The sequence below is a fragment of the Dasypus novemcinctus genome, chromosome 3 (genome assembly GCF_030445035.2).
Source record: "Dasypus novemcinctus isolate mDasNov1 chromosome 3, mDasNov1.1.hap2, whole genome shotgun sequence".
In the NCBI taxonomy this organism is placed as follows: domain Eukaryota; kingdom Metazoa; phylum Chordata; class Mammalia; order Cingulata; family Dasypodidae; genus Dasypus; species Dasypus novemcinctus.
The window spans coordinates 91953912-91974098 of record NC_080675.1 but is presented as its reverse complement, the minus strand read 5'-3'; the positions used below and the strand labels follow the sequence as shown (position 1 = coordinate 91974098).

Genomic DNA, 20187 nt, shown 5'->3' with positions numbered 1-20187 from the left:
AATTAGGCTAAAGGAAAAAGATTGAAGATATGCTCTCTTAAATAAATAGAGTAAATTTCTTTAGTTGGTAATTAAAATTTAATAAGTTAACATGAGGTGGCTAGTCAATGTGGTTATAGTCAATTATAAAGAGTTTGTAAAACATCTTCCAAACTGAAAATGTTTAAATAGTTCTAGTTCTAAAAGTCATTGTTAACTAAAAACTTAGATTGGTATTGGTTGCAGAAATAACTTCACGATAATAAAACCTGTCTGAAGGCCACCGCAAGGTACATATTTAAGTAAATTATAATAAAAAGTTATCTTGATTCTACTGGAAATCTTCTGTTTTCATTTTAACAATGAAAAATAATTTTTTTGCCTCTATTACTGAAGTAAAGTACCTACTGTTATCTTCATAGTAAAATTGTGTAAGTAAACAGTCACTTGATATATGTGTTGCATTAAACTGTTTAAAATATATATAAAAACAAGGAATAAACTTTAACATTGTCAAACTCTTTGTGCATTCAAACCAGGTCTTGAATACATTAGAGGTGGCCTCTCCATATGAGTTATTGGCTAGGCTGGTCACTGACCCCTCAATTAAAAATATTTGCTATATCGGCCTCTGGTTCTGCTCCTGAGGTTGATGGAAACTACGGTGCAGTTTCAAGCTCCTGCAGCAGCCAATAATGACTCAGTACAGCCAAGTGTACAATGGATATCGCCTCCAGACTGGCACTGTTCCATAGTGCCAGAGAGCACTATGCACCAGGCTAGTAGAATACTAGAAAATCTCTCTAAGATCAAGGATGCTGCAAGTTGCTCACTGCGTGAAGAACATACTAAGTGGAGCCATGATACCAGGATACTGTAAGTAAAACTTAAACACAATTGGCATTATGGCCTGCTCTCATGGACAGATAACATGTAAAGTATTACAAACCTGAAACTTAAAACTATTAATTGTAACTCTAAATCCTTTGCATTAAGTAATAATACATTAATTAATATTAAGTGCTGTACTCCTATCCTGAACTAAATATATGCCTAATAATTATAACGTTATCTTTTCTATTTTGGATCAAGTGCGAGAGTATATTGAACATGTTAAATTCCTAGTGAATTCATTTTCTAAATTGTTAATAAACATGTCTGCAGAATGGGGTGGCAGTCTCAGTCTGGCTCAGTCAATTTACTATATTCTACTGTACTCTACTGTGTAGCAAGAATGAGGCTTGCTTGCTGATGGTGAGTCACCTATCAAACAAGTCAAAATTACTACAAATTGTACAATTAAAACCAAGGTGTAGAAAACCTTTGTTCTGTAGTTCTGATCACTCCCACAGCTGAAAACTAAGGGAATTTCCAACTTGGTGTTCTAATCCTAAATGAAGCCAGTTGCCCAGGGAGTACCAGTTCACCAGGAGCATCTGACAGAGCGAATGAGTGCCAATCATTGAACAGCTTAGAATGTGTCCTCAGACAAAGCTAAGTGTTCATTGCAATTTCTCTCTAAAGATAAATAACTTTAAAAAGTATATATATATATATATATATATACTGTTCCCACCAGTTTTTTAAAAAGGAGTGCCATCTTTATAAGCACCTAACCTTGTCTACCTCTGTAATCCAATGACCTTTTTAAAAATGGATATTCCAAATTTTTAATTGTTTGTTTCTTTCAGAATGAACATCTTATTAACCATATGAAAACTTCATCCAACTTCGTACAGAATGCCAGATCCATCTTCCTCCAGTTAAAATAAAATAAGAGTTTTACACCTTGTTAGGCAATGACTACAGCCCGTGGCCAGCCAGAAGCAGTTACAGAAAAGAGATCATGTCCCTTCAGCACCCATTTTAGATTAAAGGTGTAAACTCTTTAAGGGTAAAATAAAATTAATAGATGGATCTGGAACCTGACTGAAAATCCACGTAAGCACCGGTGGCCCCAGAATAACTACAGGGGGCCCCCGCCCCCGGATTCTGCTGTCCAGAATAAAAACTTCTAAACTCCTAAAAACAGTCCTGGATGCTACACTGAAGATTGATAAATAATCAATCAAAACAACAAACAGCCATCCACCTCATAGCTCCAACAATAATTATGCCAAAGTTTAGCAAGTTAAACTTTGGCAAAGGGGGGAAATGATGTGGGCTATGGGTGGGAGGCTCTTTGTCTCTTCAGAGATAACCTAAGCTGTCTGACTTGTGAGTGTGAGATGGTAAGAGGCTGCAGTCCTGCCCTTAGTGACAATGGCAACGACTCCAGTCCCAGGAAACAGTTTAACAATGCAAGGTCTGTAAACTTTAAGAATTTAGGGGAAATGCAAACAAAATATGCTAAAAGCTTATCTAGAATGTCTGAAGTCCATGCTAAAAGCTTACCTAAAATGTGGAAGATATGTGTGCTAATTCAAGCCTATGGAGAACTGACACAAAGGGACCATTTAACGTTTCCTCTCTGTATAAAAGGGATTCAAAAATCTTGTTGTGGGCTCGGGATTGAACCAGAAAGCTCCAGAGTCTGGCCAGCCATCAATAAACCATTTTTCCTTCTCAAAATCATTCCTGAGTCCTGGCCTCTCTATATGCAAATAATTGAACCTCTCTCAAATTCTACAACAGGATGGACTCTCTGTGATTGAATAAACTGATTAGGAATCTGCCCTTCCCTATTTCTCCCTTTTTCACTTCCCTCTCTCTCAGGGCAGCAGGAAGCCCATGTCAGAGCTCCCCTCCAAAATTCAAGTGGGGTCTGATGAACCAAATCACGCAAAATAATGAAGCTGAGTCTCTAAGGGAGAGCACCCACATCTTGCTTCCTGCTGTTCCCCTCCCTTGGGTGTGCTTCACATGATTAGGTAACTGCCTGGCTCCTCCTCCTCCTAGACGTAACCACAGAGTTTAGGTAAATTGGGCTGCCTCAACAGATTTGCTTCTCCCCTTTTCCTGGTTTCTCATTAAGCCAACTGGTATGCTCCTCAAACTCAGAAACGGGTGTGAGGACAATTGAACCCTCACTGGTAGGACCCCTCGCCATCCTTCACCAGAACCCTCCCACTCTGAGTTTTTCTCTTCCTGCTGTGTGACCAGCGAGGTTCGGGAAAATCTGGGGCTTCTTGCCCTGGAGGAGGGGCAGAAACCCACGGTTTTACTTTGAGTTATCACTCTTCTTTTCCTGCTCTCTCTGGATGGATGTCCAGCAGCCTCCTCTCTGTGTATTCCAAAAATAGCTCATTCAGGCAGGATTTTGTCCGCACTTAGCCGGGGTTTTTTGTAGAAGCAATGATATGGGTGCTCTTACTCTAATGCCATCTTACCCTGCCTCTCCGGTATTTATGATTAATACATCATTTAACAAATTCTGCCATTAAAGGTTTTTAGGCCTTTGTGATCATTTGTATAATGTGATTATCAAAATTTTTATAACCAGAAGTAAAATCTCATTATAAATGATTTTCCTTAATAGTTCTCTTCCATGTTGGTCCACAGAAGCAATGCTTCTGATCCCAGTGGGCAGTGTAAAAACATCTGGAGGAAAATACCCAGTTGTCTAATCTTTTCATAGATAGAGCTGGAAGACCTCAACCAACCATGGAGCAATTCAATCTTTTTTTCTCACCCCTATGTAACAAATGACTTTTTCCCACTTTCCTCTCCCCACCTTGTAAATTCTTAAGCATTCCTCCCAGAAAAATACATAAAGAATAAAACTTTTGATGCTTAGAAATTGGAGAAAGAAAAGGAATGTATTAGTTCACATTTTCCTTTCTTCTTCTTTCCTTTCTTCTTCTGGGTGCAGAGCTCCCAATAATTTACTTCAGGACCTCTTGACTTCGGTTCTGATTCATCTCCGGGTTTTGTACCCTTGGTCACTGCCATCATCTGCCTAAGATTTGGCAAGAACCACACAGAACAGAACCACAGAGCAGAGAAAAACCTAGTGGACTCTGCCTGGGCTTTCTGTGCTACCTCCTTTATTTTGGCCCAAAAAGACTAAGCTTAACTACAGGTTCCATTCTTGGGCAACTTTATCAAGATTTCTAGGGGATTGCTAGAAATATATCAATATTAATTGTGCCCCTGGGTTTAAAGGAATATTCTCTATCATAGAGTGGAAGGAAGAAAGTATACGGCATATATAATTTACATATAGGCACACATATATGCATGTTCATTCTGTTTAACATATTTTAGCTCTGTTTTACTTCCATGTGATTTAGAATTCTGTGCCTTCTCACATACTTCCCACCTTTTTCTAAGTATTTTCCCTTACAGACAATGTTGAGAGATATTTTCCAATAGCACTTACAAGCCTGCCCCAACTAATTAGAAAGTCAAAGTGCTTTAATAAGCATTAATAATTTTCATCAAATAAATATGTATTTAAATACTCTCGGGGCAAGCAGACTTGGCCCAATGGATGGGGTGTCTGCCTACCACATGAGAGGTCTACGGTTCAAACCCCGGGCCTCCTTGACCCGTGTGGAGCTGGCCCACGCGCAGCGCTGATGCGCGCAAGGAGTGCCGTACCACGCAGGGGTGACTCCCACGTAGGGGAGCCCCAGGTGAAAGGAGTGCGCCCCTTGAGGAGAGCCACCAACCACGAAAGAAAGTGCAGCCTGCCCAGGAATGGCGCCGCACACATGGAGAGCTGACACAACAAAAAGAAACATAGATTCCCGGTGCCGCTGATAAGGATAGAAGCAGTCACAGAAAGAACACAGCGAATGGACACAGCGAGCAGACAACTGGGGTCGGGGGGGGGGGGGGGGAGAAATAAATAAAATATAAATCTTTTAAAATAAATAAATAAATACTGTTGGTTCTTATATAAATGTACTAGTAGTAAACCTGGTAATGTCATTCACGGTATTTTCTATTATCTAATGCCCAATAATTGGTCAACTACAAAACTGACTAAGATTTTTAAGTGTTATTTAAAACCTTCTTGGTCACAGCAAGAACCCAGAGGTCTAGTCCACCTGACTCTTTGCATGAATTTTATCTCAAATACACACATTTTTTTAAAACCTACTTCAAACAAACTACTATCATTAATTCAAATCTGATCAATAAAGTCAGCAGAAGATGGCCTCTCTCCATGCCATTGGAAAGAAAATAGAGTACCATTATTTGGGAGGCCTGGGGAGAAAGAGATATAAAAAAATTTCCCCCTTGAAAATAATACGAAAAGTAAATAGCTGTCTTTCAGATACTGCAAATGGAACAATACGGCTGGGATTTGTTATACAGGCATAAAATCTTAGCACAACTTTGAATTTAACTTTTAAATTCAACTTTCGGTAAAGTTGATAGTAGAAATAATTAAAGCACAGGTGTTTTAGATGGAACAGTGAATTTTCTTTTGCTAACTGGTAGGGACTTAACAGAGTTTGCCTTCTCAGCTACAGAAATCTTTTGTCATTTCCCCAAGATCTGGACTAAGCCTGCTCAGGGCAGACCCCAACCAGCCTCACTCGCAGCTGAAGCCAGTGGACAGCAGGGCCAAGTCCTTGCCCCCCGGCTCCCTAGAAGAGATGTGCTTGGGTAGAATGAATGGAGTGCACCATGGGGATAGGGAACAAAGGACTTTCCCCCCCTTGGTGCTTTCCCATTTTAGGTGGTATTTTTAAAGTGGCCCCACATGGGGGAATAAACAGTGTAGACATAAGCACCAAGTAGTTCCAAGTTTAGATGTCTACTGTTAGGGGAATTTTCTGAAATGCCACAGCTTCCCAAACTTGGAGACCCTGGGAAACCTCAATCCCAGGAGACTTTGACTCTGAGAGCTGGTTCATTGCCCCAGAGACAGGCCATCGGGTCCTGCCCCAGACAATCCTGCTTCTCTCAACACCAGTATACCATTGTGTGCTTTTAATGTTTAACTTTAAACAAACTTGTTTATATGTGCCTTTTCAGACAGATCCCATTATACATGTGACCTAAAATATATGGGTGAAAACTGTTAACACATGATTTTTTTTTAAATCCTGCTTTGAAATGGTAACTATCAGCCCCCTCAAAGATTCAAGAGGGCTGATCAGAAGTGTTAATAACAATAAACTTGCTTGGGAGCAAAATTATTGAGAGAGGTGAAAAACAATTTACATCCACTGAGCACTTTGCAGGATGTTGTCCTAAACGTTAGCAAATTGGTTCTTCCTTCTGTTTTCCCTTTCTTGTTAATAGCTTTGCCATCACCATAGCTAGAAATCATAAAGTCATCTATGCTTTGTCTTCATCCGTCAGCCCCCCACATGCACACACACTCATTTATCAAACACTAGGATTACATTACAAGGCTCTTGAACGTGCCCCTCTCCATGCCCCTGCTGCTGCCTTAGTTTGCAATGTCATTGCCCCCACCTGGGCTATTGCAACAGCCTTCTCAGGGGTCTCCCAAATGCCCATCTGTTCTCCATAGTCACCAATGCTGTCTCCATTCACTTACCAAACATTTATTAAATTCTAACTATGAATAAAATTGCGTGTTACTTATTGAAGACCCAAGGATGAAAAAGACACCTCCCCTTCCGTCAAGGATCCCACAGTCTAAAAGGCAAGTTCTGTTTGGTTTCTCACCTGCCTGAAATTCTTCAGTGGATCCCCATTGCCTGTAGGATGAAATCAAAACTTATTAGCACAGCACACTTTGTCACTTTTCAGACTCATGCGCTCTGGTCCCAATCAAACTGTGTTGTCTTGTCTTCCACATTCTGCCACCTCAACCAGGTTGCAGACGCCCCAGCTACCTATTCACCCCTCCAAGACACTCACAAACCATGTCCCCTCCCTGGAACGTCCTCCCACTAATAAACTCCTAGAATTACTTTCAAAACTTATCAAGTCTGCCCCTTCCCTTCCTTCTTTCCCTGGCACAGGAGATTCCTCTTCTGCAGGGGGCGCTCAGCAGTTCGTCTGTAGCTGTCCTAGCTCCCCAGGGGACTGCAAGCCCTGGAGGGCAAGGCCAATGAACCTTGTTGCAGGAGGCAGGCAGCCTCACGCGATTAAAGTGTGGACAAGCAGGTGGATATAACTCAGGGGTCGAGCACATGCTTTGCATGTAAGAGGGCCCAGGTTCAATGCCTAGTACCTCCTAAAAATTTTTTTTAAATAAAAATTTTTTTAAAGTGTGGATAAAAAGGCAGAATGAAGTGGGAGCTCCCAAGAGAAGGCTGGCTGGCTCCCTGCCTCAAGGCCCCACAGGCATTACTTCAGGTTCTCCCCAGCCACTCAGATTTACAGCCTTGGAACCCTGATTCTACCCATGCACACAAGAGCAAGCCAGTCTAATGCGGGTAATCCAGAATGCCAGATTAGTAATTTTCCACTAACACCACAACATATGTACAGCACCTACAAGGTACATTCACTGAGCACCTCTAAAAGATTTCACTCTCGCACATGTGAGGCAGGTACTGTTAGTCCCCCCATTTTTCAGACGAGGAAACTGAGTATCCCCCCAAAAGACATATTTAAGCCGTAACCCCTGGTCTTGTGAATAAGACTTGATTTGGGGGGAAGCAGATGTGGCTCAAGTGATAAGGCCTCCACCTACCATATGGGAGGAGCTGGGTTCAATCCCTGGGTCCTCCTGGTGAAAAAGAAGAAGAGAAAGTCTGCCTGCGTGGCAAGCCAGTGCCTGCATGGTGAGCCAAGCAACCATGCAGCAAGCTGAGTGCCAATGTGGGTACCCACAAGGCAAGCCAAGTGCCCATGTGGCAAGCTGAATGCCCAAGCAAGTGCCCACACAGTGAGTCAAGTGCCCGCACGATGAACCAAGTGCCTGCATGGTGAACCAAGTGCCTGCATGGTAAGCCAGTGCCCACACAAGTGAATCATGCAGCAAGATGATGATGCAAGAAAAGAGACTAAGGGGAGAGTCAAGGTGAAGCACAGCAGAGACCAGGAACTGAGGAGGAACAATTGACAGGGAACCTGTCTCCACATCAGAGGGCCAGGATCGAATCCCAGCGAATCCTAGAGGAGAAAGACAAGAAGAGAAGACAAAAAGAGAAACAGATACCGAAGATCACACAGTGAATGGACACAGACAGCAAAAACAGCAGTGTGGGGGAGGGGGAGGGGAAGAAAAAATAAATTTAAAAAAAGTCTTTATTTGGAAACAGAGTCTTTGCAGATATAATCTAGTTTAGATAAGGTCACACCTAATAGGATGGACCCTAATCCAATATAACTAGGAACCGTATAAGAAACTGGGCACAGAGACACACGGGAAGACAGAGGCAGAGCGTGGTGTTATGCTGCCCCAAGACAAGGAACACCTGGGGCCATTGGAAGCTGGACGAGACAAGGACAGTCCCTTCCTTAGAGCCTCTGGAGGGGCACAGCCCTGCTGACACCTTCATTTCAGACTTCCAGCCTCCAGAACTGTGAGAGAACCAACTCCTGCTGTTTGAAGCCTCCTACTTTGTGACCATTTGTTACGGCAGCCTCAGGAAACAAAGACAGTGAGTGACCCAAATGAAGGTCAAAGAACTTGCCCACTGTCACCAGCCAGGAAGTGGCAGAGCCAAAATTTGACCCTGGTTCCAAAGTCGGCTTTGAACTACTTTGGTAAACAATAAGAAATAACTGCCTAAGGGACCAGTTATTTTCATTCCATGACAGCAAGTTTTATCCCTGAGTGGCAAGCTAAGTGGGAAACCAAATATTGCCAGGAGAGGGTGACTTGGTGAGCGTGCAGTCAGAAGGTACCACGGCTCAAATGTTTGATGAGGTCAGTGGAGCCCGATGCAGCCCTCAGGCTAGGCAGTGCGGAGACCAGCATGGAAGCCTGCCTCTCCTCACTCAGAGGTTTGTGGTTCCTGGCAGGGGCTAATTATCAAGTTATAATCTTAATTCAGGCTTCGGTCAAGTCTGAAGAGACCTAAAAGTCATTCTGTCTTCTACAACAATGTGGCACTTTTCTGCTTTGGTCTGTTTTATGTTGCTTTTATAGTTTATACAGAGAGTACTTATTACCCGATTTCAAAGTTCTTGCAAGCAGCCTCACTTACAAGCTTGCCTCCTCATTCTGCTTCCACCAGGCAGATAATTCATGATTATCCTATTAGGCCATATGATGCTCCTCTGTTTCAATATCATCTCTCATTGGTTCTAAAAAAAAGATGTATTCTTTCATGTTTAATTATATTTAGTGTCTTTTATTTGGTCTACTTATTCAGGAAATTTATTCAGAAATTGGAATGCTGAGCTCTGTCCCCTTGAAATATTGCATTTCTTAATTTAGTTTCTTAAATATTGCTCAAGTTTAGTGGGGTTTTTTTCCTAATTTAAATACAGTTTTATTTTGTGCAGTTTGAGCATTTTAAGTTTGTCTTTTGTAATGATCATTACCTTCATTCTTTTTTATTCTGGCCTCCTCTCACTTGAAAAGATATAGTGTCCACTTCATTTCTTTGGAAAGAGGTTCCAGCCTTTTTTTTGAATTCTGTGTGTGGTTCCTGTGGTTGCTCTTTTTCAGAATTAAAGATTTCTGTAGCTTCTTCGCTCTTTTTCAGCTGATGAAACTTTTTCAGGGAGTCCACATTAATTTTTCCAGTTTAATGCATTCTTTCTTAAAGTTGCCTTGTTGACTGACCTTTGCTGTACTGAAAATTCTTTAGAAAAATGTTTTTTTAGTTACTTCAACAGAGTTTTGAGTATGTGGTTGATTGGGTTTCTATTCGCTCCACCATCTTCCTGGACGATTTTCCTACCATGTCAGACCTTCATATCCTCTGGTTGAACTGAGTCTGGAAAGACTCCAAAGGCGGTATTGGAACCAGAGAGACAAATATTTTTGGTAGAAGATTGGAAAATGTTCTTTTCTCTTTATTATTGCTGTTAAGGTTCACACTGGGCTTAAGGAAGGAAGCAACGATGGAACACTGACATAAAGTCTCACCACAAACCCCTTGATAGCCTGTTAATAACAGCATTCGAAAGTTTCTAAGCCTTCCAGGCATCTTGCGAGCAGCCATGGCTGCATCGGTTTCCTTAGCGATAAATGAGCAGGACACTAACTTACTTGCAAGGTCTTTTTCCAGCTCTGGATTTCTGAAACATTAATTAATATTTAAGTGGCAAGTTCAGACCTTAATATATGTGACCAAAGGTAGCCCACCAGAAAGGTGACCAGCAAGCTACTCTCAGCTTGAATTACTTAGAACATTTTATTCCCACATCCTGTATCCACCCCCCCCCCCCAATGCACACATACATGTATTCCATTCACACCCACACACAGCGCAACCTCATTTTCATTTCCCAATTTGTAAATTTTTCAGCGCAACTGTCGTTACACACAAAAAGAACCAGTAAACGGGAAAATGTGGGAACTGAATGGGAAATTCCTCCCTTCTGGAATCAGGGCAGACTCTGTTGCCCTAAACCTGCTCCAGCACCTGAAATACCCACCCAAAGGCACAGATGGGGGACCACGTCTCAGTCCAGACTCTGTGAGGGGAGGCCTTGTGGCCCTCTGGTGGACATGCGGTGGCATTACAGCTTTCTCTCTGCCTTAGAAAAGGTACTTGAGCTGTTCCGGGATGGAAGCCTCTGGTGGGTCTAGCAGAGCAACCAGAAACCCTAACTAAGGGCCAACCTATGAGGGATGAGCTGAGTTTTTGTCTCTGAACTGGTGCCTTGTGTCATTTTGAAGAACGCCTTCTCTTGTAGATTTGAGACTTAAGAAAGCTAGGCTGAATTTCAAACTGGATGATATTAAATGGTCTACATTTATATTAGTGTTTTGGGCATCCCCAGCAAAAGAAAAATGTTTAAATTCCAAGTAATTTGGAATTGAGTTGATCGGAATGAAGTTGACACCCACACTTAGTCTACACTGTCAAAACCCATGCCCCAAGAAAACATTTACGGCAGAGAAGTGAGGGATGGAATTGTTTTGACAGCCTGTGAATGAGAGGACTGCGGCACCCTAAATGATTGCTCAGTCAATACTTAACGCATGTTTATACGCCTATTCATTCATGCAAGCAACAAATATTTATTAGTTCAGACTGTGCCAGTCATTAACCATTTGCTCTCAAGTCTCTTCTCCACCCTTCTCCTAAAAACTCATTTCCCTGTTTTTCCCTGCCAACTAGTTTTCCATTAGAATGGCCAATGAGAGGCACCAGCAAGAGATTGGAGGTCAAAAAGTAGGGAGAAGCCAGCTTATTTTTCCTACCCTCTCTTCCTGTTTTAGAGAGCATTTTCCTGCAGTGGTTCCAGCTCTCCATCATTCCTCCCCCTCTCTGTGGCCCTTGACAGCCCATCCATGGGTCTCATTGCCGCTGGGCAGCCCTAGCTTCTGATCCTGCTGACAATGCCCCCTCCGTGTCCTTCCAGCCCTCGTAGAGATAGCAGCTTCCTGCTCTCACTAATATCCGGTTGTTTCATCAGCCGTTTGGCCTTTTTGCCTCTGTCCATTACCTGTAAAATCAATTTCCTGTTTTTAATTTCCTGATTTAAATGCCCAGGAAGTGTGTGGGGTTTTTTTTTTTTTTTTTTGCACTCTTTTATTATTATTATTATTTAGAGAAGTTGTGGGTTTATCCAAAAATCATGCAGATAATATAGAGTTCCCATATTCACCCCCTCACACACACACATCCACACAGTTTTCCTATCAGTAGCATATTGCATTAGTATGGTTCCTTTGTTACAATTGATGAAACAATTTATAATTATGCTATAAACTATAGTTATAGTTATATAAGGTCCACTAAAGTTTGTCTTTTCTATTAAGCTTTTCAAATAACAACCATTTTTGTTGTTGTTGTTGTTTTTAGGAGGTGCCAGGGGTTGAACCCGATACCTTGTACACAGGAAACGGGTGCTCAATCACGGAGCTACATCTGCTCCCTAATGAGAGTTGGTGTTTGTTTTTAGGATGTTCCAGAGATTGAACCTGGGATCTTGTACATGGGAAGCAGGTGCTCAACTAATTGAGCAGCATCCGCTCCCACCAGTTTTTTATTTTACTTAATATTCTCTATTTGCTATTATTTCCATGGTTCAAAATTTCACAGATTTCTGTCATGGTTTTAATATTTTCTTTTCCCATTGTTTGCTGAATTTGCCCTTGTTATTTTTCTATTTTCTTTATTTGAATACTCAGCTCACTATTTTCTTTTTACCCTTTTTGGTTTCTTGATAATTGTATTAAAGGTATACATTTTCTCTGAGGTACTCCTTTATGCCCCTCACATTTTGACATATGATGTTGCATTACCATTCATTTTTTAAAGCAATTTTATTGAAACCATACAATCCATCCGAGGTGTACATTCAATAGCTTTTGTTATAATCACAGAGTTGTACATTCATCTGGATTTTTTCCTTCGACTTCTCTGTCTCTCCTTCCCGTTCCCAAGTGAATTGTATACAGCACTCCCCTGGTCTGCAAACCTCTAGAACAGGTTTTCTGAGCAGTTTCTGTCTTTCCTCTTGCTCTTTTTAGAAGAGAGATTAGCCCTGTTTGTCTTTTTTTTTTTCATTTTAGCAGTTTTTAATGGAAGTTATACATAAGATTCCTTTATTCCTGCATCTTCTCAATTGTTTCTTCCTTATATTTTCCCTTTTCCTTTCCTACTTGGCGAGATTTGGCTTTACGTTCAAGGATCTTTTTGCCGTCTTTATCCAGTTTTAAGCCTAGTGATAACCGCCTTGCTGGGGTGAATGCCCACGTGGACAGTGGTGCCATTAGCTTTCTCCCATTCAGTGTAGACAGCTTATTTCTTCTTGTAAACCTGGACTACTTTGCCAATTTGCTGTCCTTTGTAGTATCTTCAGACAACATCATCTTTTCAGATAGGCATGGATCAAACATTGTATTTCTGTCTCATCTCCTTGAAAGAGGAAGCTCCCCCAGGAAAATTTTAGCATGCCTTGCAATAGGGATATGGCAATGAGTAAAACAGAACTAGCTCCTTATCTCATGGAACTCAAAGTCTATCCAGGGACAACAGATATGAAGGAAACAACCATTAGTGTGATAAGTATTTCAAAAGAGAAGTACACAAGAACATATACCAGAGGACCTTAACCCAGAATAAATGTAGTTCCAAAGGTGACACCAGAAGCTAGAAACTGTAAGAGACCCAGCCCCACAAGCAACAGTTAAAACACAGCAACCAGGAAGCAGCTGTGGCTCAATCAGATGAGCTCGCGTCTACCATATGGGAGGCCCTCGGTTCACGTCCTGGGGCCGCCTTGTGAACGCAGGCTCACCAGCACGCTGCAGGGCACTGCCAGGCCTGCAGGCACTGTGGAGAGCCAACTCAGCGAGGTGACACAACAAAAACAAGGGAGACAAGCGAGAACACAGAAGAGACCTCTGCGAATGGACAGAGAGCAGACAGCAAGCAAGCAAGCCGCGAGGGGGGAGGGGAAATAAAAATAATAAATAAATACAGACACAGAAGAACGTATAGCGAATGGACACAGAGCAGACAGCACGCAAAAAGCCACGAGGGGGGGGATTTAAAAAAAAACAAAACAAAAAACCACGGCAACCCTCAATGCTATCTCTCATCCTCCCTGGATCCACCAGAGAAAAAAGGAAGAGTCCCTAGCCAAAGGGGGAAGTTGAGGATTTCAAGCAAGATACAGTGCACACTAGTGGCAGAGAAGTGGAATGGACTTATTCTGACAGCCTGCAGGTGTCCAAGAAAACTCGGCTCCACCTGCTCCAGCCCAGCGGAGGGGTTGCCCATGGCAGTCGCCAAACCACAGGAGTCAAGCAATGTCCACACCAAGCCTGGCTCATAGAAAGCTCTTTCCCAATGATTTAAGCTCCAGTATTACAGTATTTCCCATCTCCTCCCAACCCAGCACCATATGGTGGGGAATGACAGGAAAACAGCAGTTCCTCTCTCTCAAGACGTTTCTGATCTTGTCTTGATGAGGTCAAGGCAACCTTACCTTCTGTATCTACCCATCAATACTAACAAAATTCAGATTTACTCAGCACCTTGACTCCTCATGCCAAATCATAAAATTTATATCAGATGGGATAGGCATACTTCATTCACAATTGCCCCTTAATTCATTGTTGACAAGGTCTAAAGCGTGTTTTTTTAATAGACATTTTTCAACTCAATATTACAAAGAAAAGTCGTTACTTAAATGTATAGTTATTCCAATCCACCCTGCCTTGAAGCATTTCCTCATATGAGATGGGAGAAGGAACAACAGTCTGCTTCCAAGTTCACTGCCTATTCTAGGTAAGTATTAGACCTTAGTATGTCTAATAACATTATAACTCAACATACTACCATCCACAGATCTATACTCTCTTTTTTGAAATCCAATTACATTTAGTCTACACTGTCAAAGCTCATGACTCAAGAAGTCATTATGGGGTACTGATACATGCAATGATGTAGATGAACCTCAAAATTATTATGCTAAGTAAAAGAAGCCAGACAAAAGTTCACGTTAGATGATTCCATTGATATGAAATATCCAGACAGGTAAATCCATACAAACAGAAAGCAGATTGGTGGTTGTCAGGAGTTGGGGTGGGGGTGAAGGGAATGGGGTTAAACTGCCTAATGTCTTCAGGCTTTTATTTGAGGGTGATGACCAATGTCTTGGAACTAGAGAAAGCTGGTGGTTGCACAGCATTTTGAATACACTAAATATCACTGAATTGTTCACTTTAAAATGGTTAATTTTTCTGGTTTTTAAAAAATTATTATTGTTTTTATTCCCCAGATGGTTCCCTTGTCTGTCTGCTCGTATTCTTTAGGAGGCACTGGGAGACAAACCCAGGGCTTCCCATGTGGAAGACAAGTGCCCAACTGCTTGAGCCAGTTCTGCTCCCTGCTGGTTACGTGGTCTGCTGGTTGTGGCATCTGCTCCTCTTCTTTAGGAGGCACTGGGAAGAGAACCTGGGACTCCCCATGAGGGAGGTGGGCACCCAATTGCTTGAGCCACATCTGCTCCCCTTAGAAGGGTTAATTCTGTATGTGATGTAAGTTTCACCTCAATAATAAAAAGAAAAGAAGTCCTAATGGATCAGTTATGGAAACTGAGGCAGGCCAAGAAGAAGAGGAAGTTCATGCCTTGCTTGAGACCCTTGACCCTTGAATTAGGACCTGGAGCAGCACTTCTCAATCTGGGTTCTATGAGAGAACTAAGTCCTAAGGCATTTATTCTACTAAATGAATTAAGTTATATCTCCTATGCTTTTAGAATGGTACTAGCGCTGTACCATCTTTGGCAGAATTGAGAAAACATCACTCAAATAATATTCTGTAGAGCTTAATTCTCCCCTGGAACTCTGGTTTAGAAAGGTTGGCCCAATAGCAGAAGCTGGTTCCAGGAATAATTTTGCTTTCTCTTGAACCTATTCAACTAAAAAGATCATAAACAAATGATCGCGCTCTGGCGCAAGCAGGGGGGAATGTTTATTTTGTCCTAAGAACACAGGTATAAAGGTTTAGAACAGCTACTTGGCAACCAAAGGAGCCTCAAGAAGCCCATACACAGTCTCCTGAAGGTCTTTTATCTTCTTTCTGCACATGTAACACTCAGCAGATGCTTATCAATTTTACAAGGAATACCTGACCCTCTCAAGGACTCAGACCCATTCTGTGTATGTGTGTTAAACAGCTTTAAGCAATTTTGCACATAATCAACACGTTTTGTTGTGGGGATGAAGATAAGGGAAGAAGGAATCACCTTCTTAGGAAGTACCACCCTGGCTGAGAGGGCAGAGAGGGAGGGGAGAGAACCCTCCCTATGCCTATGGCAAAGTACAGGAGCCCCCACTCCAAAAGACCCATTCAATTTTAACAGAAGACAACCTTTGAAATCCAACCTATTTTTATCTGCACTTGACTATTTTGAAGGGTCTATTTTCTGGACAGGTCTCTACATGACACCCCCACTGAGCCCTGTGGGGAGGCAGGAGAAGGAGTGGTACAGAGAAACCATCCACCACCAGTGACCAGGTCCCATGGGATGAGGAATGCGTGAGGCAAGGGAGAGAGGATTCACATTGTCTGTCTAGTGCCCCCAGTTCTAACAGCAGGGGTAGAGCTGATCCCGCCAACGGAAGGGTGGGAAGAGATACAGAGAAATAACACTTAGTTTAACACATTTTTCAGCAGTTGTTTTCTAAGTGTTTCCATAAGCGTCCTATCTCCTTGGCTAGATTGTAAATTCCTTGAATGCTAGGACTAAGTTGATACTGTAAATCTTCAATCTCCTCCAGTGTTTAGCACAGTGATTCTCCAGCAAGTGCTTAATCAGCATATTGTTGATTAATTAGAATCTGCTTTGAAGGGAAAATGGTGCATCCTTGCAACAATTATCATATACAATTTCTGTGAAAGTCCTATTTTGTATATAACGAAGTTTAAAATATTTAATACCTGTACACTACAAGCCAAGGATCTCGCCCCTACCCCATTGTTCCTCATGGGAGCCACCATCCTTCCCCCCTAAGTCAGATAGAGGTTGAATCCTGAGCTAGGGAGCTTCTTATCACTGCTGTAATTGAGGAGAGCTTCCCTTGGAGACAAAGGCCTTCTCTCACCTAACTCCAGAAACAGCAGGCCAGCTACAAATTATAGATAAAACTGTCCCTCCATCTCCCTTCCACCCCTGCTCTGCTCTTTAGTGTTAGCCCACCCCGCTTTCTCCTAAATTCTAGATCCCACCAACATTCAGCTTGCTACTCTCATTCAGGAGTCCCATGGCCTACCTATCTCCAGGGTTTTTAGCTTAGCCTCAGGGTCATCTCTGATGAGGGCCCCATATATATCTCTGTGATCTCAGAGCCTTCGGGTTTCAGGCTGGGCCTCACAGGTTCCTGACCTTGATGTTGCTCTCAGATTGGTCATCAGGAGCTTGGATTATCAATACTTCAGGGAGAGTTTGTTACTGAAAACTGGCTTTCACACAGCAAACACATATGAAATTGATTTAGACTCAAAAGCCAATGGATTGAATTTCAGTGAGGAATATGCCATTCTAGTCATGAGAAAAGGTATTGTCCATGACCCATAATACTTCCTACCTGGAGTAATAATCAGAAAGACGTAGAGTGAATGTGGTATCAGGATGGAGGGAGTCTGCTGGGGCTGAAGGATCCTTCAAGCAGAATTTATGGTGTTGGTGAGCAACCAGCCACTCCCCATCCTGCAGCCCACCTTCCTGGGGACCCGAATGTCCATGCCTACCAGAAACCATGGTTCTTTCTCTGGGACAATGCTAGAAACCCTATAAAACCTTATCTCACAGACCTTTTCATCTTAAACTTGCTGAGCTTAGATCTCCTCCCTTTTTACTAGTACTTATCAACATATTTTTATTCTTTCCTAATTATGGAACAGATCTTATATCACGTACTGATGAGAAAGGAACTTCAACTGTGACCTGTGAGGGCAGGGTTCCCAAGTCTTCATCACAAAGATGGATATCTTGCCCTCTGCTTTGTATTGCCTTCCAGATCTTGTCTCCACTGTGCTTTGGGATTTAATGCTCTCTGTCCTCCACTCAGGACTCCAATGGATTCTGGTGGCCAGGCTTGCCCCAAGGTCCCCACAAATCTGACTGAAAGAGACTTATGAGACAGATGAGTATAAGAAACAGAGGAAAAAAAAAAAAAAGAAACAGGGAAGGCCGCTGGTCTGAACCTGGCCAGGAGACTCCGCCCCAAAACACCCTGAGGGAAAGCAAATACTTGAGAGCAAAGCAACAACAGTTACAGCCAAAAAGCCAGCCCCAGCCGAAGACCCTGGTCAAGAGGAAATATGAGCAAGCAGGAGAATTGCATCTATCATCCACGTGGAATCTAAGCCCCCTCTAGATATAGAGTTAGGGTGAACATAACCGCCCCAGGGTCTACAGGCTGGAGGAATAGAGTACAGATTAGAGTGGATTTACTGATATTCTACTATGGAATTATTGTGATTAGTAATGGAAGAAATTATAGCATTGAGGTGGAGAAAGTGGCCACAGTAGCTGCTGAGTGCAGGGAGAGGGAAGAAGAGATATGATATGGGGGCATTTTCAGGACTTGGAGTTGTCCTGGGTGGTACTGAAGGGACAGATGCTAGACATTGTATGTCCTGCCATGGCCCACTGGGTAGAGTGGGGGAGAGTGTAAACTACAATGTAGGGAAGCAGACTTGGCCCAGTGGTTAGGGTGTCTGTCTACCACATGGAAGGTCCGCGGTTCAAACCCAGGGCCTCCTGACCCATGTGATGAGCTGGCCCACATGCAGTGCTAATGCATGCAAGGAGTGCCCTGCCACACAGGGGTGTCCCCACGTAAGGGAGCCCCACGCGCAGAGTGTGCCCCATAAGGAAAGCCGCCCAACGCGAAAAAAGTGCAGCCTGCCCAGGAAGGGTGCTGCACACAAGGAGAGCTAACACAACAAGATGATGCAACAAAAAGAAACATAGACTCCCGTGCTACTGACAGCAACAGAAGCGGACAAAGAACATGCAGCAAATAGACACAGAGAACAGACAACTGGGAGGGGGGCATAGAACGGGAGAGAAATAAATAAAATAAATCTTAAAAAAAAAACAAAAAACACAATGCAAACCACTATCCATGTGGTGCAGCAGGGCTCCAAAACGTATTCACCAAATGCAATGCATGTGCCACAATGATAAAAGGGGTTGTTGACGTGGGAGAAGTGGAGTGAGGGGGGTAGGGGGTATATGGGGACCTCATATTTTTTTAATGTAACATTTTAAAAAAAAAGAAAGAAGGAAAAAAAAAGAGGAAATATGAAACTTTCATTTGAAATTCCCAGGCTCAAAAGAAGCCCCAGATAATTCCAAACAGAAAGGCCTCCCCAGTGGTTCCCTGAAAGCTGATAGGCGAAGGTAGAAAGGCAACCAATCAGGACAGCAAATAGCTGAGATCCCTCTTTAATATGGGGAAAGGGGAGGAGGAAAGGCCTTAAAAAGGCCTACCCTGAGGTCCCACGCATGTGCCTCACTCTGTATCATAGGCTGGACCCATGTCTCAGATGTGTACTTTTTCTTTTTCTCATTTCTTAATAAGCTCTTTACTCCCTTGCCTACCCTATAGTGTATCCTTCAATTCCTTTATGCAACATAGCCAAGAACCTAGAACCCACAACCCAGAGCATTCTGCTAACTCCTGCTAAAGTTACCTACCTCTTTGCTAGATCTCGTTGGTTACTAATGAGTATGTGGTATTTTGTCTTCCCTTCCTTTAGCTGCTCTGTCTTCAGGGGTACATGCAGAGCAAGTCTGAATACCCCAACTCTCTCCATCCAAGTCAAGCCCATGGCCAGCTCTGGGCTGACCACCCTGCCCTGTCATCAGCCCACCCCCTCTGGCAAGAGTTAATTTGCTGCAAGGTTAATTTGGTCTTCCTGTTTCTGATTATCGGTAAAAAATTAACAGTAGCCATCATGACCTTTGTACCACGTTTATCAACCTTAGCAAAGAGAAGCTTGGACTTTGAAAGCTATTTGGCAGACTTGACTGGCCAAAGAACTTCAGAGAACAGCCTAGCCAATTGTGTCAAAGTTGATGGCGTTCTCTACAGCTGTGACTAATGCATTTTACTTAATGTGTTATAAGTAGCTGTACTCAATAGCCAATAAGACCCAGAATCTGGTCTCCAGCTCTGATTCTTGGGAATGCAGAAAACTTTCCAGCTCAGTGAATTAAACATAAATAAACAGTGTTTAGGACAGTGGCTTTCAAACTTTGTGCTCCACATAAGAAATACACATTAAATGATGACCCAATAAATGAACACATGCACACACACACACACACCCCTATACAGCTGAAACAAAAGTTTCCTGAAACAATACTGTCTTAAATGAGGATTCTTGTGAAAGTGAATTATTAGGAAATGTTTCCAGGGAAAAGAGTTAGAGGAATGAAGAAGTAGGACCAGGAAGAGAAGGAGGTCAAGTAATGGTTCACAGGAAGGAAGGAGGGCCCAACAGTGGGCTCCTGATACTTATGGCTATGCTTTTGAGCCTATACACCTGCAATAAGAAGAAGGCCTAGAGTAGCACTGTGCCTGGGAGTTTCCTCCTGACAGCCTTCATGTTACTCAAATATGGCCACTCTCACAGCCAAACTCAGCATGTAGATGCAGTGCATTCCCCCCAGCGTGGGACATGACACCCGGGGATGAGCCTCCCTGGCACTGAGGGATCACTATCACATATC

The 20187-nt window shown here is 42.7% G+C and overlaps 3 long non-coding RNA genes across 3 annotated transcripts in view; 2 read left to right on the top strand and 1 right to left on the bottom strand.

Annotated features, from left to right (window-relative positions):
• Window positions 1-19581, bottom strand: part of LOC131277962 (uncharacterized) — a 114182-nt gene extending 94601 nt beyond the window's left edge. Inside the window, exons 1-2 of the long non-coding RNA XR_009185042.2 lie at window positions 19150-19581; window positions 6574-6605 (exon numbers count right to left, since the gene is read on the bottom strand). This is a non-coding gene — a long non-coding RNA (uncharacterized lncRNA). The remainder of the gene's footprint in view (window positions 1-6573; window positions 6606-19149) is intronic.
• Window positions 223-2553, top strand: LOC131277961 (uncharacterized). The gene is made up of 3 exons (XR_009185041.1): window positions 223-269; window positions 519-855; window positions 1671-2553. It is a non-coding gene; the product is annotated as an uncharacterized lncRNA (long non-coding RNA).
• Window positions 8640-15017, top strand: LOC139438686 (uncharacterized). The gene is made up of 2 exons (XR_011648390.1): window positions 8640-8808; window positions 14719-15017. It is a non-coding gene; the product is annotated as an uncharacterized lncRNA (long non-coding RNA).
• Window positions 19582-20187: the final 606 nt, after the last annotated feature.